This window comes from Pan paniscus, chromosome 10 (assembly GCF_029289425.2).
Source record: "Pan paniscus chromosome 10, NHGRI_mPanPan1-v2.0_pri, whole genome shotgun sequence".
NCBI lineage: Eukaryota > Metazoa > Chordata > Mammalia > Primates > Hominidae > Pan > Pan paniscus.
In genome coordinates, this window is record NC_073259.2 from 18,113,100 (window position 1) to 18,123,079 (window position 9,980).

Below are 9,980 nucleotides of genomic sequence, written 5' to 3' on the forward strand. Positions count from 1 at the left end.
TTCTGAGCCCTCCACACTCTTCCAACATCTGCCTGTTACCCAGTTTCAAAGCTGCTTCCACATTTTCAGGTATCTTTATAGAAATACCCCACTTCTGGTACCAATTTTCTGTATTAGTCTGTTCTCACATTCCTATAAATAAATACCTGAGACTGGATAATTTATAAAGAAAAGAGGTTCAATTGGCTCATGGTTCCATAGGCTGTATGGAAAGCATGGCAGCATCTGCTTTTGGGGAGGCCTCAGGAAAAAGCAGGAGCAGGTGTCTTACATGGCAGGAGCAGGACCAAAGGGGTGGGGGAGATGTCACACACTTTTTAAATCAACCAGATCTTGTGAGAACTCACACTATACAGTACCAAAGGGGGGATGGTGCAACTCTGCCCTCATGATCCAGTCACCTCCCACCGGACACCACCTCCAACACTGGGGATTACAATTTGACATGAGATTTGGTGGGGACACAGATCCAAATCATATCAGGAGCCAAAGCAAAGATGAAAGCTGGCAATGCCTGTTTTCTTGTTGGAGTAACCTCACCTTTTTGCCACTCCAGACAAAAAAAGAAAAACCCATGTGCCCATGAGCTTTTTGAACCAGGCAGAGTAAGAAATCTACCTAGCAATAACCAATAAAATGTCTTTAAAGCTGACTATAGTAGCAACAGTCCTCTTCCTGAAATAGTGGGGAGAAGGGAGTCTTTAGCACAAATCAGAAGAATACAGACTAGTGTAAGAAACAAACCATAATAAATCTGGGCTCAGGAGATGATAACTCATTTTAGATGATACAGGGGTAACCAGCTAGATATATTTGAAGTAGGAAATTGGGGAAGATGGTTCCAAATACATGGGACTCATCACAGGGTTCCTTTATTTTTATTTATTACTATTTTTGAGGCAAGGTCTTGCTCTGTCACTCAGGCTGGAGTGCAGTGGCATGATCTCAGCTCACTGCAACCTCTGCCTCCTGGGCTCAGGTGATTCTCCAACCTCTGCCTCCCAAGTAGCTGGGACTACAGGTGTGTGCCACCACACCTGGCTACTTTTTTCTTTTTAATTTATATTATGTATATGCTGGGAATAACTGGCTGATTTTTTTAAAAAAATTTTTGTAGAGATATTTTGTTATGTTGCCCAGGCTAGTCTTGAACTGCTGGCCTTAAGCAATCCTCCTGCCTCGGCCTCCCAAAGTGCTGGGATCACAGGTGTGAGCTACCATTCCCAGCTTCCTTTAAATGACCACACTTAGTGAAATTAATGTTTTCAGATCATTAGGCATACCATTATGTGACTGGGGGTGACACAAAACATCAAGCTAAAATGTGCTTATCCATTTGTTATTAGGTAAGATGAAAACAGAATGGCTCTGCAAGTCTGATATGTGCCAATATTATTTTAAGTAAACATGACTTTTTAGGAGTTTTTTTTTTTTTTTTTTTAGTAAAAAAAATGTAACCAGTTGTGTACTGATAGATGTTTAACACCTGACTCTTGGTTGAGGGGAGGCCTAATTTGTAGTATTTGCCAATTTCTGGGGTGGAAATATTCCCACCATAGTAGGTTTCAAGCTACTGTGTTCTTAACCAGCTCCCAAAGTTTTTGAAAATTTAGGATTGGCTCTTGCAAGTGTGTATGAGCCAATTGTACATCATGGGATAACATATATGGTATAAAGATGGGATATCAGTTAGGAATCTCTCGGCTGCAAGTAAAGAATACACAACTAAAATTGACATAAATAATAAAGACCTATCTCACATAATAAGTCTGAGGACTACAGTGGCTCAACAATGTCATTAAACAGTTTACAAATGTCATGGCAAAGTCAGGAAGTTACCCTATATGGTCTAAAAAGGGGAGGCATGAATGATCCACCCCTTATTTAGCATATAATCAAGAAATAACCACAAAAATGGGCAACCAGCAGTCCTTGGGCTGCTCTGTCTATGGAGTAGCCATTCTTTTATTCTTTTTTTTTTCTTATTTTGAGAAAGAGTCTCGCTCTGTTGCCCAGGCTGGAGTGCAGTGGCGCAATCTCAGCTCACTGCAACCTCTGCCTCCTGGGTTCAAGTGATTCTCATGCCTCAGCCTCCCAAGTAGCTGGGATTACAGGTGCCCGCCACCATGCCTAGCTAATTTTTGTATTTTTAGTAGAGATGGGGTTTCACCATGTTGGCCAGGCTGGTCTTAAACTCCTGACCTCAAGGAATCCACCCGCCTTGGCCTCCCAAAGTGCTGGGATTACAGGCGTGAGCCACTGTGCCCAGTTCATTCTTTTATTCTTTACCTTCCTAATAAACTTGCTTTTACTTAAAAAAAAATGACATTAAAAACCCAGAATCTTTCCTTCCTTCTGCTCCACCATCCTCTGCAGATTGGCTGTCACCCTCAGCTTACCCACTCATGGTTATAAGACAACTGCTCCAGGCATCACTCTCACAACCATGATCCAAGGAGGAAAAGGAGTTTTTTCTTGCTACTGTTAATGGTGGAGGGTCTCCAGGTTCTTGACGTTTTGAACAAAGAATTGGACAAAACGCACAAACAAAGCAAGGAAAGAATGAAGGGTTTTACTGAAAATGAAAGTACACTTCACAGTGTGGGAGCGGGCCTGTGCACAGGGGCTCAAAGACCCTGTTAACAGAGTTTTTGTGAGCTTAAATACCCTCTACTTGGGGTACGCCCTATGTAAATGAAGAGGAGGAAGTAAAGTTACAAAGTCATTTACTCAGTGTATGCCCTATGGAGAGGATATTTCCTGTCATAGCTGAAATGTGAATCAGCCTTATGTTCCCTGCCTCCAGACCCTATTTTTCTGCCTCACTACTTCATCTTATCAGGGAGAAAAACCTTTCCCAGATGCCCCCTCAACAGACTTATCTTTACATCTCATTGGCCAGAAGTTTGGGCTAGATGAACACCAATAAGTGATTCACTGATAAGAGGGAATGGAATTGCCATGATTGGCTTAAACACAGTTAATCCCTTAAAACCAACTAACCTTGACTTCATTGCTACTTCACACCTGAACAAAATCAGTGCTGTTGGCAAGGAAGGGAGTGGCTGTTAGGAAGTACAACCAACAATGTCTACCACAACAAATGAATGCAGTTAACTGTGGAATAAACCAGAGATCATCAGTAAACAAATGACTGAGCTTTGGGAGAACTTCCTAAATTCCAATCAAGGTGACTTTGGTAGACTCTCAAGAAAGCATACCTAAATGTGATATAATTTATTAAGTACAAACCAATTCTGCCCTCTTATGAGAATAATGACTAGATGGAGGATGATCAGAACAAAGAAAATGGAAATCAAAAGAGTCAGAAGGTGGTAGAGTTTATTCAGCACTCTTCAGAAAGAGACTATGAATATGGCATACAAAAGTCTAGTTGTCAAAGAGGTACATGTAAATATTGGGCTGAGATGGTTCGTTAGGTCCTTTCATGGCCTGAATGAAATAAATATATTTCAAAATACTTCAGTACTATAGAGGCTGATTCTTTTTTTTTTTTTTTCTTCTTCTTTTTGAGACAGGGTTTGGTCTGTTGCCTAGGCTGGAGTGGAAAGGCATGCATGATCTCAGCTCACTGCAACCTTTGCCTCCTAGGCTCAAGTGATCCTCCCACCCCAGCCTCCCAAGTAGCTGGGACTACAGGCATGCTCCACCATACCCAGTTAATTTTTTTGTAGAGATGGGGTCTCGCCATGTTGCCCAGGCTGGTCTCAAACTCCTGGGCTCAAGTGATCTGCCTGCTTTGGCCTCCCAAAGTGCTGGGATTACAGGCATGATCCACAGTGAGCCACTGTGCCTGGCCAGTTCCTATTTTATTTATTTATTTATTTATTTATTTATTTATTTATTTACTCATTCATTCATTCATTTATTGAGATGGAGTCTCGCTCTGTCACCCAGACTGGAGTGCAGTGATGCTATCTGGGCTCACTGCAACCTCTACGTCCCAGGTTCAAGTGATTCTCCTGCCTCATCCTCTCGAGTAGCTGGGATTACAGGTGTGCGCCACCACACGGCTAATTTTTTGTATTTTTAGTAGAGACAGGGTTTCACCATATTGGCCAGGCTGATCTCGAACTCCTGACCTCAGGTGATCTGCCTGCCTCGGCCTCCCAAAGTGCTGGGATTACAAACGTGAGCCACCACACCCGGCCCCCATTTTAAATTAAATACTTCTTTCCTTTGACAAAATTAATTCTAGATGAGCAAAGATGTAAACATTCTACAAAACCAAAACCAGTCAGGCATGGTGGCTCACGCCTGTTATCCCAGCACTTTGGGAGGCTGAGGTGGGCAGATCATGAGGTCAGGAGATCGAGACCATCCTGGCTAACACAGTGAAACCCTGTCTTTACTAAAAATACAAAAAATTAGCTGGGCGTGGTAGCACACACTTGTAGTCCCAGCTACTCAGGAGGCTGAGGCAGGAGAATTGCTTGAACACGGGAGGCAGAGGTTGCAGTGAGCTGAGATCGCACCATTGCACTCCAGCCTGGGCAACAGGAGCAAAACTCTGTCTCAAAACAAAAACAAAAACAAAAACAAAAAACAAAAAACCAACCAACCAACCAACAAACAAAACCAAAACCAAAACACCTATAAAAATCCTAAGAGGAAACATGGAAAATAAAAGAAAAAAATCAGAGTCGGGGGGCTTTTTAGGCAAGATCCACAAGACTGATAAATGGACTGCAGAAAAGTGTCTGTTTGAAAAAATGCCATAACAAAGCTTTAAAAGACAAATGATAAAATAGAAAATATCTTTGATATGGTTTGGATTTGTGTCCCTGCCCAAATCTCATGTTGAATTGCAACCTCCAACCTCCAGTGTTGGTGATATGGAACGGGGGGCAGGGAACTGCTGGGTAGAGAAAGGCAGGGAACTTCTGGGTAGAGAAAGGCAGGTCCCTGGTGAGGGCTCCACCCCAGGCCTGTGCCCACGGACCTAGGTGAGAACAGGGACTCCTGCCTTCGTGCCCAAATGTTGCATTTCCCAGGACCACCCTGGCCCACCACACCCCCATCCTGTGCCTATAAAAACCCCCAAGACCCTAGCAGGCAGGCACCCCAGCAGTTGGATGTCCAGAGAAACACATTGGCAGAGGAACACACAAATGGCTGGATGTTGAGAGGATATCAAGAACACATTGACAGGCACGCTGGCATGCCAGCAGGCCACCGACCAGCAGAACGACGTGGAGTTTGGCCGGGGTGGTTGGAGGAGAGTCCGGGCCACTGACCGGCCCGACTCCAGGAGAAAACCATCTCCCTTCTGGCTCCATCATCTGCTGAGAGCTACTTCCACTCAATAAAACCTTGCACTCACGCTCCAAGCCCACGTGCGATCCGAGTCTTCCAGTACACCAAGGCAAGAATCCCGGGATACAGAAAGCCCTCTGTCCTTGTGATGAGGCAGGGGTCTAATTGAACTGACTAACACAAGCCACCTATGGATAGCTAAACTAAAAGAGCACCCTGTAACACACACCCACTGGGGCTTCAGCTGTAAACATTCACCCCTAGACACTGCCATGGGGTTGGAGCCCCATAGCCCGCCTGTCTGTATGCTCCCTTAGAGGTTTGAGCAGCGGGGCACTGAAGAAGTGAGGCACACCCCCATTGCATGGCCTGCGAGGGGGACAAGGGAATTTCTCTCGTTTCATTGGGAGGTGATTGGATCATGGGGGCAGATTTCCCCCTTGCTGTTCTCGTGATAATGAGTGAGTTCTCATGAGAGCTGGTTGTTTAAAAGTGTGTGGCATCTCCCACCTTCTCTTCCTCCTTCTTGGCCTTGTAAGATGTGCCTGCTTCCCCTTTACCTTCTGCCATGATTGTAAGTTTCCTGAGGCCTGCCCAGCCATGCTTCCTGTACAGCCTGTGGAACGGTGAGTCAATTAAGCCACTTTTCTTTACCCAGTCTCAGGTAGTTCTTTATAGCAATGCTTAAATGGACTCATATAGAAAATTGGTACCAAGAAGTGGGGGCATTGCCATACAGATACCTGAAAATGTGGAAGTGACTTTGGAACTGCGTACCAGGCAGAGTTTGGAACAGTTTGGAGGGCTCAGAAGAAGACAGGCAGATGAGGGAAAGTTTGGAACTTCCTAGAGACTTATTAAATTGTGGTGACCAAAATGCTGATAGTGATATGAACAATGAAGTCCAGGGTGAGGTGGTCTCAGATGGAGATGAAAAACTTATTGGGAACTGGAGTAAAGGTCACTTTAGTTATGCATTAGCAAATAGGATTGTGCCCCTGCCCTAGAGATCTGTGAAACTTTGAACTTGAGAGTGATGATTTTGGGTATCTGGCAGAAGAAATTCTAAGCAGCAAAATGTTCAAGACTTGGCCTGCCTGCTTCTAGCAGCCTATGCTTATATTCATGAGCGAAGAGATGATCTGAAAGTCATCTTATATTTAAAAAGGAACTTATATTTAAAAAGGAAGCACAGCATAAAAGTTTGGAAAATTTGCAGCCTGACCATGTGGTAGAGAAGAAAAACCCATTTTCTGGGGAGGAATTCAAGCTGGCTTCAGAAATTTGCATAAGTAAAGAGGAGCCCAATGTTTATAGCCAAGACAATGGGGAAAACGCTTCAAAGACATTTCTGGAGACTTGCTTGCACCATGCCTGGATAAGCACAGGCACTCAACCCCAGCTCATGAAAGCAGCCAAGCAGCCGAGGGGGCTGTACCCTCCAGAGCCACAGGGACAGAGATGCCCAAGGCCTTGGGAGCCCACCCCTTGTACCAGTGTGCCCTGGATATGAGACATGGAGTCAGAGGAGATTATTTTGGAGATTTAAGATTTAATGACTTCCCTGCTGGGTTTCAGACTTGCATGGGGCTTGTAGCCCCTTTGTTTTGGCTGATTTCTCTCTTTTGGAAAGGGTGTATTTACCCAATGCCTGTACCCCCATTGTATCTTAGAAGTAACTCACTGTTTTTTATTTCACAGACTCATAGGTGGAAGGGACTTGCCTCGTCTCAGGTGAGACTTTGGGCTGCAGACTTTTGAGTTAATGCTGATATGAGTTAAGACTTGGGGGACTGTTGAGAAGGGATGATTGTAGTTTGCAATTTGAGAAGGACATGAGATTTGGGAGGGGCCAGAGGTGGAATGATATGGTTTGGATTTGTGTCCCCGCCTAAATCTCATGTTGAGTTGTAACCCTACTGTTGGAGGAGGGGCCTGGTGGGAGGTGACTGGATCATGGGGGCAGATCTCCCCCTTGCTGTTCTCGTAATAGTGAGTGAGTTCTCACAAGATCTGGTTGTTTAAAAATGTGTGGCACTTCCCCTGCCCTCTTCCTCCTTCTCCAGCCATGTAAGACGTGCCTGCTTCCCTCTTGCCTTCCTCCATGATTGTAAGTTTCCTGAAGCCTCCCCAGCCATGCTTCCTGTACAGCCATGCTTCCTGTACAGCCATGCAGAACTGTGAGTCAATTCAACCTCTTTTCTTTATAAATTATCCAGTCTCAGGTAGTACTTTACAGCAATGTGAGAACAGACTAATACAATCTGCTTCAAAATGACAGAGTATTTTCCTGAAATAATTAGACCATCATGTTTTCCAGGTGAAAATGATTGGTTTAGTGACTGGGTTGGGCCTGACCCAAGTCCAGCCAATCAGAATCAAAGAGACTCAATTCTGCAGCTTTTATGATATCTGTGAGAAGTGAATTAGCTCTTTCCTGCTGAACTTGGCATATGAAAAGCTGTAGGGGATAGAGCTGCTACTCTAATTTGCTCCCAGTAAAGCCAAGCTACTTCAAGGCAGAGGGCAGAGAGAGTACCAACTCTCTCACTGATACAGGAACCAGAAAGAAATTATTTAGGCAGATAGGGTAAATGAGTGTTTGGCAGAATTTCCCTTTTAACAAAAAGCAGCCCCCAAATTATTTTTTTCTAACTAAGGACAGCCTGAAAAATTGAGCTGCAAAAATAGATAAGCAACTGGAAGCTTACATGGGTGAATGCCAGCATCTGTGCCAATAGAAAAGGGCTGCCTGGGAACCAGGTATGTTCAGCATGGAGGCTCCATCTTCCCTTTTCTTTGTTACCATGTGTACAGTAAAGAAACAGGCAACATGGCACCGGCCAGGTAAATAACCCATCTGCGTAATAAAAGATTAGGGTGGGTGCAGCCAGCTTTTTGTGCCCTATGCATATGGCACCCCTAGCTCTAACCAGTTTTTCACACCTTATGCACATGGCACACCTGGTCCACGCAATCTTTTGTGCCCTATGTTAATCAGACACCACCTCCTCAAGCTCACCTATAAAACCTGCTGCATGTGCCTGTTCGGGACCCCTCTCTCTGCAGGAGAGAGCTCTTCTCTTTCTTTTGCCTGTTAAGCCTCAGCTCTTAACCTCACTCCTAGTGTGTCCACGTCCTTGATTTCCTTGGCATGAGACAACAAACCTAGGAAATCACCCCAGACAGTGAGGCCACTTCATCATGACATTGTCTGAGTCTCAAATACAGTTATGCCTGAAGTTCTACTCCCACAATTTTTAGTTAGGGGAGCAGTTCATTCTTTTGTCAATTTGGGTCTGTCACTTAAAATCAAAAGCGACCTAACTGATATACAATTCACTATGAAAACAGGCAAAAGACATGAAAAAAAGAGTTGCTTTTAAATATAAAAAGCTATTCAACCTCATTCATAAAGAAATGTACATTAAAACAATAGGGGTTGGGCATGGTGGCTCACGCCTGTAATCCCAGCACTTTGGGAGGCCGATGTGGGCGGATCACCTGAGGTCAGGAGTTTGAGACCAGCCTGGCCAACATGGTGAAACCCCATCTCTACTAAAAAAATACAAAACTTAGCCAGGCGTGGTGGCACATGCCTGTAATCCCAGCTAGTTTACTCAGCAGGCTGAGGCAGGAAAATCACTGGAACCTGGGAGGCAGGGGCTGCAGTAAGCTGAGATCACACCACTGCACCCCAGCCTGGGCGACAAAGCGAGACTCCATCTCAAAAACCAAACAAACAAACAAACAAACAACAACAACAACAACAAACTCAATAACCTTTACCTCTAGAGAGAGGTACTGGGAGACAAGCCTAGGGTAAGAGACAGATTTAGTTTTCACCACATGTCATTTTGTTGTGGTAGACAGCCTCTAAAATGGCCCCCCATTTCCCTGCCTCTGATACTCACACCCTTGTTTGGCCCCTCCCCTTGAGTATGGACAAGAGCTGTAACTCACTTCTGATCAACAGAACACAGGAAAGGTGATGGAATGTCACTTCCATGCTTAGGTTACATAAGATAGCAACTTCTGTCTTGATAGCAGCCCCTCTCGTTTGATGCTTTATGAAGCAAGCTGCCATACTGGAGAGGCCCATGTGCAAGGAGTTGAGGGCCAACAACCAGCAAGGGACTGAGGCCCTTGATGAATTGAATTCTGATAACAACTACATGAGCTTGAAAGCAGATCCTATCTCAGTTGAGCCTTTCAGATGAGACCCCATCCTGGTTGACACCTTGATTGCAGCCTTGTGAATCAGAAGATTCACTGTTAAGCAGTTAAGCTGTGTCCAGATTTCTGACCCACTGAAACTATGAGATAATATATGTGTGTGGTTTTAAGCTGCCAAAAAAAAAAAAAAAAGCCCCCAAACAAAACAAAACAAGACAAATTAGCTGGACATGGTGGTGTGCAACTGTAGTCCCAGCTATTACATTTGGAGGGCAGAGGCAGGAGGATCATTTGAACATGGGAGGTTGAGGCTGCAGGGAGCTGAGATTGTGTCACTGTACTCCAGCCAGTCTGGGTGACAAAGTGAGACCCTGTCTCCAAAAAATAAACAAACAAAGGCTGCAGCATCAAATCTTGCCTGCTGGCCTGCCCCACAGATTTCAACCTTGCCAGCAGCACCCATAATTGCATGAACCAGTTCCTAAGAGTAACTCTCCATCCAACCATCATCTATGCATATTTCCTGT